Source organism: Tigriopus californicus, chromosome 12, assembly GCF_007210705.1.
Source record: "Tigriopus californicus strain San Diego chromosome 12, Tcal_SD_v2.1, whole genome shotgun sequence".
Taxonomy (NCBI): domain Eukaryota; kingdom Metazoa; phylum Arthropoda; class Copepoda; order Harpacticoida; family Harpacticidae; genus Tigriopus; species Tigriopus californicus.
In genome coordinates this window covers 9,148,212-9,160,151 of record NC_081451.1, presented here as the reverse complement: position 1 = coordinate 9,160,151, position 11,940 = coordinate 9,148,212, and positions in this window count along the sequence as shown.

Below are 11,940 nucleotides of genomic sequence, written 5' to 3'. Positions count from 1 at the left end.
CTTAAGATGCTTGATAAATGATCAATCTGCCTGCGCCTCAAACTTTCAAACCAGTACTGTCAAGTTTGATCCAAGCTGGATTTTTTTGGTCAGAAAATGCACGTACCCCTGACCTTAAAAAATCAAGCTTGGATCAAACTTGACAGTTCTGGTTTGAAAGTTTGAGGCGCAGGCAGATTGATCACATCAGTTCCTTAAACCAATGTTTGGGGAATATTTTGGAGCAGCTACTACCCCACGAATCCCAATTGATTTTGATGCGTTGCATCTTGGATCAGACAAAGTTTCCATCGTCTCTAAAGTTAGCCCTAGTTCTCCCAATGTTTAAAGGTGGAGATAAATCGCTCCGTGTAATTGTAGGCCGATTTATCCCGCCTCGAATATTGCAAAGGTGTTTCAGGAGCTCTTGACATTCCAACTTGTAGAATTTGGTATGTTTTGAAATGTCTCCACGAGCTCTGTCCTATACAACTAAATAGCGAAAGTGACAGAATAGGCATCACATGCGAAATGCGATCAGATAAAAAGTTAGTGAAGTCCTTAAAATCCTCCTTTCCAATAAACCGAGGATCAATTCCCTTTACGTACGTAATAAATTGGCGTTGGAAAATCACCTTTTTTCCGGCACGTCATTCCTAGTGGACAGACCATGGATGATGGACCACAGACAATAGAATGCCAAACCTGACGAGACGTGGTATGGCGTGAAGAAAAGAATCGCTTGCCTTCATCGGCTGGTAAATTCATTTTGGTGTCTAGCAAGGTGTCTAGTGACTCACGCATTTTCATTGGCCAGCGTGGCTGTCTTTTGAGTGAGCTTGTCATTGACTGCGTTAATCCTGACCGCGCGCTTGTAGGTCGTTAGATGTGATGAGCCAGTCACCCTTGTCTCTTTTTGGTGTACAGATCCGCTGACACCAAATGCATTATTCTCTGGCCTGAGGTCGAGCCAAATGCCAATGCGAGTTCTCTTCATTTTTTATGATCTGTGGGTGGACAGACTGGAATTCGGAAAGATCCCAATACCGTCTCTCAACCTTTTCTCGCTGTTTTTTTTTGTCACTTTTGTTGCCATTTGCACTACAGAGAAATTTGAGATTGAATCCAGGTTCAGGATGAAGAACAGATTCCGAGTTTGCTCAGGATGAAAACTTCATCACTTTTCCATCCCGAAATCAGTTTCAATCCTGAAACAAATCGATTTGCTTTTGGGGATCAATCTTCACGTCTCATTTCTCTCTGCATCGGTCCAAAACCACTCTCAATCTTCGCCAGAGTTCTTCTTCCGTGGGTGCTTGAATCAACAAATCGTCTACAATTTTCATCAGCCAGGGAAGACGAAATAAGGCATTGTCTGTATTGGCATTGAACACGTCATTGCTCGAATTGAGGCCCATGGGTGCAACCAAATACCGCTCTTTCACGTCTGTAAAGAGAAATGCCGTCAAGTATGAACTCTTCTCATTCAGTGGCACCTGAAAATAGCTGTGTATGGCGTCGAGCTTGGCAAAGTATCTTGAATCTGGCAAGACTTGACGCATAAGATCCGGGGCCGCCGTAAATGGATGCACTGGTCTCTTGACAACTCTGTTTAATTGCCGATAGTCTGTCACCAGCCGGACCTTATCAGTCCCTGGCTTTCGGACAAAGTGGGCTGGTGACGTCCACTCAGTAGGCTCATCACATGGAACAATGACTGCCGCGGCAGAAAGCTCTGCAATGAGCTCGGCAGCAGGTTTTTGAAAATGGAATGGTATCTGCCTCGCGGTCGTCACTTGACATGGTTTGATGGCTTTTGTGTCATCCCATTCGATTTTCATGGGAGGACCTTTGATGGTCCCAGCCAAATTTCGAAGTGTTGAACACAGAACATGTTGACAATCTTTTTTTGATATCTTCTAGACTATCCTCCAAGCAATCCTGGAAATCTTCACAAACGGTAAAAGTTCCCACATTTCCTTCTTCACATAGCTCCTCTTCCACATCACAACAAATGATGGATAGGTCGTTGCCATTCTCAACATCAACTCCTGCGAACAGTCCATATATAATGGCACTAGCATGTCCAGATTTGTCCACGACTGATGGGAACCCAACCGCAAACAAATCAAGTGCCAACAAATCGTGCCAGCTAATCACAGGACGTCCATCAAGGTCAGGAGAAACCAATGCTCGTATTCGTTTCGGGGAACCTTGGGGAGGTGTTGCGATGAATGTTACTGCTCCGGCATTGCCAACAACGAGCCATTTGCTGCCTTCAGTCTTGTCAGTGACGGGGAAATATGCGTCCCAGGTGGCACAAGTCGGGCGGGAATGACACTAACGGCTGCCCCAGTATCAGCAATGGCCTCAAAGGATGCTTTTATCCCTTCAAAGTCACACACTAGCTTAATTAGGGGAGGATCCTTAATCAAGGAGACCACTGATATACGAGCAAAGGAAGGACTTCGGTAATTTCCTCTGTGTGGGGAATTATGACGGCTTGATCTCCCGGGGCTACGTCCTCTCATTAAACGTCTTTGATTTTGGCAAAAATGTGCAATATGGCCTTTTTCTTGGCAGACATAACACACTAGATTCCTAAAGCAACGTTCGAGAGTGTGACCAATCTGTCCGCATTCTCCACATTTAAGCCCTTGTCTTATTGCCGACAGATCTGTCGATGTCTCATCCTCTTCTTCAAGTCGATATGTAGAAGCTTTGACAGTCGAGGAATATGTTCTCTAGCTGCCTCGTATGAACGTGCAACTGCCCTGACCGATTCCAAAGTCGGATCCGATATTTCCAAGATTCGGATGAATAACTCAGTTTCTTTTCTGCAAGCAAATATGATTTGAAACATGGTAAGCTCGTCCGTCGTCATTGTGGCTAACTCAGCCTCATCACCAACTCGTCCCATCTCCTCATCTCCTTGAACAATTGATCCACAGTTTGACCTCTTTTCTTTTCCACCTGAAACCATTCCATACTGCGTCTGAACAGCGGATGCAACTCGAGAAATGCTTTTTCTAGTGCCGCATCACACCCATCAATGGAAGTTGTTTCCATGACTTCGTGCCTCATCGATGTAGCCAATGGCAAATCCAGTCTTGACAAGAACATGGTCTTCTGTTGCGGTAGGCCAGTCAAATCCATGTGTGACCCCACGTAATGTATTTGCAATGCCGTGATCCATTCTCTCATCTCCGGGGGAGTAGCATCCCTTGAAAGGAGCGGTGGCCTCAATTCCAATTACAGCTTGAACTGTGATTGCGATGTGTTTGTACGGGCTCCCATGGTGGCTTGATTGATGAACCTATCCGTGATCTGACGTCCTATGTCGTCCAACTGATTCATCATGTCATCCATTACCCTGCTCTTTTCTTTCTCGGCTTCCCCGTCCAACTCACAGAGGTCGTCGTACAAGTCCGCAACTGTGGCCATTCGTCCCTGCAATTGTGACGTTAAGTGCTGTAACCATGTCTCGGACCCCGATGATACACATCCCTTGATGAAAGCTCTCTCTCGAGTAAAATGGCCCTTGTGACCCCTGATAGACCTCCTCAACGTGGCCAGAACGTCCGTACTCTTCGTGGACGTCGCCATCCCGCTCTCCACACAAATGCCGTAATAGTGGGCGTTGTGTTAAGCAGGTAGGTTCTTGCCCTTAAAGTTAAAGGGGTTCCAAGACCTGCGCCATGTTTGATGACGGGAGTGAATAAATGCTCTCGAGTCTAGATCCAAGATCGAACTGTTTATTCCTGCAGCCAACATGCTGACTGCCGAAGTAGGACATGAGCATCCCATTGATATGACATCAAAGATTTACACCTCCCCCCAAAAAACCCAAATGACAAAGGATGAAGGTTGAAGAACCGGCCGGTATGACCCCCTCCCCCCCAACAATTGAGAAAGTTGAGAGGCGAATAAAAAAAAAACACACGAACAACCCCGTATGGATGGGAAAATTCGAACCAGAGAGAAGGGAAACCAAAAACCAAAAATGGGACTTCTAACACCACATTGGACGAATTGAAATGAAAACAAGGGGAGGGGAGCTCAAAACGAAAAACAAAACAAACCCAAAAGATGGAATAATGAATTAGTTTGAAATGTTAAATTGAACAGTCCTTTTGCGATCCCTTGAACCTCGTCGAGGAAGGTGTGGCGAGGGTGGCGAAGGCGACGATGATCGTGGGCATGGGAGAGACGGGCCCAAAATCGGTCACAGGAAACGCCTGTCCCGACGGATTGACCGCCCTTTATCGGAGAGCAACTCATATGATCGTCTGTGCTCACAAATCGCGACTATCTGTCCACCTTCCGTCCAGTCTTTAGTTAAGGGATTCTAAATGTGGACGCGAGTTCCAACCTGGAGAGGTGGCAATGATTTGCCGCCCAAATAAGGACTATTTAATGTCATCGATTGTCGACGAGCTTGTTGGAAAGCTGACTGCGACACGACCGAGGTACGGGCATCTGGCATGGTGCCAAGTCGCAAGTGACGACCAAAACACCCCGCAGCCGGACTGAAACCATCAGCTCGAAGCGTGTCTCTCCAGACTAGCAGGGCCAATCGAAAGGCCGGATCATCAATCTCCATTTTCTTTAAAAGGTATTTAACCAATTTCACGGCCTCCTAAGCCAGTCCATGGCTCTGAGCGTGAAAAGGCGAACTCGTGGTTTGCCTAATTCCAAAAGTAACACAGAATTCTTCAAAGGTCGTACGAAACTGTGGCCCCCTATCAGGCTCGATAAAAGATGGGGAGCCAAAGTCCAGAAACCAAGACAGGAGGCGTTCACAAACCGCTGAGGATGAAGTTTGTCGCATCCTGGCTACCCAAGGATAACCGTTAGATGCATCAACCATGATCAAATATGAGTGTCCCTCAAACTCAAATAAATCGAACGACACATGATGCATGGGGTGTTCAGCTACCTGAATAGCGGGTAATAAGGGTTCAGCTGGCTGAGACGGGAGAACAGCCACCCATCTGGAACACCCGGAAATCTTCATCTTGACGTCATTGGAGAGATCCAGCCAAACATAGAGTTGTCGGGCCATCCTGCTCGTTTTCGTGACGCCCGAGTGAGATGCGAGTAAAATTTCGACCACTTGCCCTTGGGCGGGGCGTGGAACAACCAGCCGGTCACTAGAGAGAAGCAAGCACTCCTCAACCCGTAAAAACGGAACAATACCCCGGAAGGTGGATAACGAATCCGGCAAGGGCATGTCCTTTTCAACCAGTTCCCGAAGGCGACAGTACTCATCATCAATATTGTCCACAATAAGTCTCAGAGCCGGATCAGAAGCGTCAATCGCGCAAATTGGCACGTCCAACTCTGCGTCGGCTGGGAAGAAAGGAGCCCAGCTCAAAGCATCAGCAGTACAATGCTCTTTTCCTGCGGACCATTCCATATCAAGCAAGAACATTGCAAGGCGCTCACGCATTCTTTGCAACCTATCATTGCACAAAGCCGAAAGAGGCTTATCAAAAACACCGAGGAGTGGGCAATGCTCAGTGATGACATGGAACCGAGGCATCCCGCGCAAATAATGGTCGCACTTTGTAATCGCCCAAAAGACAGCCGAGCATTCCAGTTCCACGGTTGCATAATTTCCTTTGTGCTGGCGTTAGAGCACATGAGCCACATTGAATGAGCCGCGGGCGTCCTCTCAAATCCTTTTGAATCAAGGCATAGCCCAACCCGTGGAGCCTCGACGCATCTGTGAGTAATTCTGTCCAGAGATTAGGTTTTACTTTTCCGTGCATTGCAGAGACGAAACACACCTCTAGTGGGTTTTCTTTTCCGTTTAGGCAAAAACTGGTTCCTGAAATCTTCGTGGATTATTTAATTTGCTTCAGGTTACCAGGGCCCAGATCTGGGAGTGCCACTCTGATTCTTGCCCTAACGGTAATAGGTTTCAGGCCCACAAAAAGAAATGATTACCCAGGAATCAATGAGAACAGCCAAATTGAAAGTCCTGGCTCAAAGCAACGACAACGGCATCGATTTCAGATGATGGCTGATGAGTTGAAAATGCTTGGAGGGGCAAGCTCGCCGTGTTTAAATGTCTAACTACGGAAGCAAGACCCCCCGAAGTAGCTGTTGAAGATCGTAAGCCGGCATCGAAGCTTGAAGCCCAATTTTTCCACCTGATGACAATCTCTAATTTAGCCGACATCAACTTGAACTTCATTTTATGAGAAGAATGCGTAATGTGATCCATTTTCCACCATCGCTTTATGCAATTTAAGGGTCAAGTAGAGGGTATAAGTAGTGTATTTGTAGGGTATAAAAAAGCAAAGAGGCCAGTTAAGATTGACACGGAGATTTATATCGCCTTGCTGAGAGTGAGATTGTGAGGTGATCCTTCAGTTAATGAGTGCGGCGCCATGTGATGCCAAACAATCAAGATAGCCGATAAAAAGGTCGGAACAAAGCAAAACATGCATGTGTTTTGGCCCTTGCCACGTTTTTTTTGGCCTTCCATCCAAATTAAGGCTCAGTATAAATATGACATATTCCATACTAAGAATCACAAGTTCACAATTGCCACTTCAACACAACGGTAGGTTATTATTTGCTCCATACTTCTTTTTCTATAAATGATTGTTATACAGAGTGTCTTGTTATATTTGAATGAATCTCAATTGCTTCGATCCGTTCTATTGCCATACTTTTTCGAACGTTATAGGAAAAAAAGTAATCATGAGGTCCATCGTGGGATCTGTCTCTCTGTTGGTTATCGCCGCTGTTATCAATGAGGCTCAGTGCCAATACCGAAGACCCATGGCCACCATTTTGGACGATGAATCCATCAACCGAGAAGAACTCCCATCTTTTGAGACCCTAATAAAACCCTATCTTGAGGAATGTTTGACAATGGACGACGCGGAAGCAAACCATCGGGGTTGCTCTATATTTCAAATTACGGATGACGGAGGATTCACCATTCCACCTTTTGAATTGTTTGTCCAGAAGGCGATTGACGTTTGCAAGAAAGCGACGGGAAATATAGCGGGGTGCACCGAACTTCAATCTCCCAATGGAGAGTATGTAATTCCATCAATTGAGGAAATGCAGAAAAAATTCCTGAGCGAATGTAAGGTTGTTGATTCGAGCGGTTCAACTTCCAATCAGAGTTCTTGGTGCAGACTTTTCAGACCAGAATGATTATCATCTCTCGATGTTTTCTCTCGTGCTGACGACAGCATATGAATTAGGTCTATGATTCAATTATGGTCTATCAAATTTAGCAAATATATCACGCCAATGCAAACTTTACGACGCGGAACCATCAATTTGAAAAAAAACATCGTAAACAGATATCATTCGAAGATGAACTAGTTTACAGTGTGTCCAGAAATTGAGTTCCTCCTCTTTTACTTGCTCTAAAACTGTTAGCGTAGGTTCAATGCATTTGGCTATTGCTTACCTGGGTAGCCAGGCAAGCTCAGAAGCCGGTGTGTTCTAGAGTAAGACCGGCCAAAAAGGTCGGTCTGGCTAAGTTCCGGATCAAAGACGAACATTGGCCCCAAATTGCAGAAAGACTAGAAGAACTGGACCTGGTTTCAATTCTGAAACAGGAATCGTCCATAGATGCAGCCATTGACGAACTAGTTTCAGTTCTTGAGGAAGTTTGCTCCAATTTAGCAATCTCTGAATGTGTACCGAAAGCCGGAAACTGTCCAAAATACTTCTTTCAAACACCATGTGATAATGCGAACTTTCAATTTAGATGTGAAAACGAAGGTTGAGGTTGGGGTTATTGTCCATCATTGATATCCTTGGGTTTGCGCTTGTCCTGATGGTTTAGTCCATCATAATGGCAGAGTAAAAATCCTTGAAATCTGGCTCTGTAACAAATAAACAACAACAAATATAGATATAACCAATAGATTATGGATGGATACAAATATAGATATCATGGATAGATAGAAATATAGATATTTGCAATAGATTAGGATCCATAGAAATATAGATATACGAAATATATTATGGCTAGATAGAAAGGCTGATAGTTATTTCAATAGATATTTAAGATGTAGTTGATTTGGCTTGGAGTTGCTTCGTTGAAAGAAGAGATCCGTACTTTTTACCGTTTGTTTTGATTGAACTACAAGTTGAGGTGATCGTCCTTTTTCGTTGCTCTGATGCATGCAAATCTGAAACTTGGCCCTATCCTCTCAAAAATTGCTCCTCATCAAATGTCAGTCGTATGTTTTCAAGCAATTGGAAATCCATGATTTTATTTAGTTCTCAAAATGTGGCTACTGGAGAAGTGATTTAGAAAGGGTTCACACATACTGTATAAATTGGATATTTAGTAAATAGACATAGATGAAAACTTTGCTGCTTTTTGTTTATCTTGATTAGCAATGGATTAAAAGGCATATTTTTAGTTAGGATATCCAGCAAAACATCTTGAAAAACCGAAAATGACGAATTCAAATCCAAATCTTGAAGGCCTTGGTCCATCTATGCTGCCAGCGCATTTGATCCAACTTGCGCTCTTGAGAAATCTCCCGAAATGATCTGTAATATTTGGGAGGTCTTGCCATCCGACCAAAGCATCTTCGTCTACATCTGAGCATGCAATTGCTTGCTTTCATATAAATCTTATCGGAGTTATTGTTGTGAAACAGCATTCAGCCGAATTGTAATGAGTTGTGATAGACAACTATATTGAGTGCAAAAACAATATTCACCCTCAGCTAGAATATTAAAAAGCGGCGGAAACGGGTACGCAACCACCTCCGTGACCACGAATAATTGGGACACCCATCAGCAGATGGTAGGCTGAGCGATATAACTGCTCTTTGACTTTGTAGCAAGCATGCAAACAAACAAATAAACCAGCAAGCAAAATCAAAGCCGTTTCTTGTGCTATTGCGAGCTGGAAAAATGTCAAGATTTGCTTGGTTATTTCCGTCCAAACTTGATAAGACTTGTAATGGCCAACCTAGATCACGGTCGCCATGTAATGGTCAACCTAGATCACGGTTGCCATGTATTACCTAGAAATAAAACAACGGTTGGTCTCAGTGGTAAGTCGCAGACTGCCTTTTTATTCATAGATGAACATGGCTTTGTATACAGAGAAGAGCATGCCCTTACTTTTGTAGGGCATCGCGTCTCTTTGGATCGCGGAACTTGAACTTTTTCGTACTTTTTCTCTGATTAACAAACTCCATCTTTTACTGCCACCTTTTCGAAGGGTGGTTAAATCTTGTCCGTGTCCATTACGGTTTTGCTTGTATAAGGGGCGAAATGCGAAGGGGGAATCATTTGTGTACGAGGATGAAGCCAATTGGCAGACTCGTCAAATATTGTCGACTGAGCGGCCGATTGACAGTAGAAGGGATATGAAATGTGGTGTATGTGTAAAGTTTAACAAGATTGGTGAAGACTGGCCCGTAAAGGTCTCGTCGTAGGAGGGGAAATGAGTTACTAGTGATTGTAAGCATGAACGTGATGAGATTTGGAATAACATCATAAGAAGTTGAGTATTTGTGCATGATCGTGGAATATCTAATTGGATTCGGGTTAGAACCACGGCGAAAGTGGTCAATGGAGAAAGAGACTATTTAATTGGATTTGGGTTAGGACCACGGCGAAAGTAGTCAAGTGGAGAAACAGAATATGTGAATTGGATTTGGGTTAGGACCACGGCGAAAGTAGTCAAGTGGAGAAACAGAATATGTGAATTGGATTTGGGTTAGGACCATAACCAAATAGTCAATAAAGGAGGAAATATCAAGATTGAAGTGTCGGCTCTATCCACAGTGGACAATGTCAATGTTGAATGGATGTAATGGGTCCCTGTCCAATGCAAGACCAATTTCAAGAGCCACTTATTCATCCGGGGAAAATAGAGTGTCTGAGCCATCAAGTGTTGTGCCATGACCTTGCGGGAATGGACCTTCACGTCAAGGGAGGCTTAAACTATGGGAAAAGTGTAAGTGGACACTATTTAGGATAAGCTAAGCGGGCATCCCAAGCGGTGTTAATCGGAAGTACAGCAGGTCTTCATTAAATGAGGAAGAGTAATAACAATGGGCTTGGGAGGATTTAATGAATGCTTGATGAAAGAGAATGCCGAAGGACCCACTTAAATCATTGTGGGGGGTTATCAAGAAGCAAGATACATAACCAGTAAAAACCGATTGTGAGGACGTTTGCGATAAAGGAATACTATGGCCACGAAGAAGAGAGAAATGGGAAAAATATTGGGAAGACATTTTGGGAACAAAATGAGCGAATGCCGAACCAAAAACCATAAGAGGAAATTGTTCGGTTGAAACCTCAGTGATGTGACTTTGCGCCCTCGAAATGGGACTTTGAGTTTGTGCCCTCGAATCAGCAATGTGATGAAAACGATAACCATAATAGATGACCCTCTCGGAGCCACGAAAGCTTGTGGTTTATGGATACATCGGTGTGGCCACCCGAGCAAAATGAGTAGCTAGTGAAGAAGGGGACAGTACAATCAACGAGTCCACTCAATCACAATGGACGATGCCAATACTTGGAAATAACTTTGTTTGGAAAGGTGTTCATTAGAGCCAAGTTCATCTGGGAATAAATAGAGCTCCTCTTTGAGCCATCAAGTGTTGGGCCACGATCCTCCGGAGGTAGTCCTCCAGATTGACCAAAGCCTCCATGGTGCCTCTAACCCACAAGGAACATCATAGGGTGAGAATATCATTTCCACGAGGAAATCATTGATGGTTGAAACGTCTTGTCCACAAGGAACATCATTGACAGGGGGACATCTTTGCCACAGGGAACTTCATTGGCGGGCGAAAACATCTAGTCCACAATGAACATCATTTGGGTGGGAGCCTCGTTTCCACAAGGAACATCATTGTCGCATTAGAGCGACTTTCCACAAGGAACATCATTGGTGCAACGGAGCAACTTTTCCACAAGGAACATCATTTAAGCATAGAACCTCTTTTCCACGAGAGAAATCATCTTTGGGTAGGAGCCTCGTTTCCACAAGGAACATCATTGTCGCATCGGAGCAACTTTTTCCCAAGGAACATCATTTAAGCATAGGAACCTCTTTCCACGAGGAACATCATTTTTGGTAGGAGCCTCGTTTCCACAAGGAACATCATTGTCGCATCGGAGCAACTTTTCCACAAGGAACATCATTTAAGCATAGGAACCTCTTTTCCACGAGGAAAATCAACATCGGGTGGGAGCCTCGTTTCTACAAGGAACATCATTGTCGCATCGGACATGTTGACACGTTCGATGTTGTCTTTCTTGATTTTGCCAAGGCCTTTGATAAAATTGATCATGGCCTTTTGTTGAATAGGCTTCAAGAGATTGGGATCCAAGGCAAGGTTCTCAATTGGATAAGAAGCTTCATTCATGATAGGAAGCAAGTTGTTAAGGTTGAAGGGTCGCTTAGTCACATACATGATGTCAAGTCAGGTTTTTCCCAGGGCTCCATGTTAGGGCTCCTCCTATTTATAATATTACTGCCCCGCTTCAAAAGCTTAGTATTACTGCCATTCTCTCTTCTTATGCTGACGATACAAAGTTAGTTTCGGGTAGGAATGGCCAAGATTCCAGTAGCCTTGCAAAGGACTTGGAAAGAATGCACTCTTTGGTTACTGAGAGCAATATGGCCCTGAACGGAATGAAATTCCGCTCAATGACCTTTGGGTCAACCCCTCTGAATACTCCACTTGTAGATAATTGAGGTAAAGATATGGAGCAGGTCTCATCTGCAAAAGATTTAGGTGTAGTCCTCCAAAATAATGGAAAGTTTAATGAGCATATCCAGTTGAGGGTAGGTAAAGCTTTTCAAATGTGTGGTTGGATATATCGCACGTTGAAGTCCAGAGAGAGCATCACAATGTTCAATCTGTACAAGTCATGCTAACTCTGTACAAGTCGATTGTTCCGCCACATCTTAAATATGCTTCACCCATTTGGGCT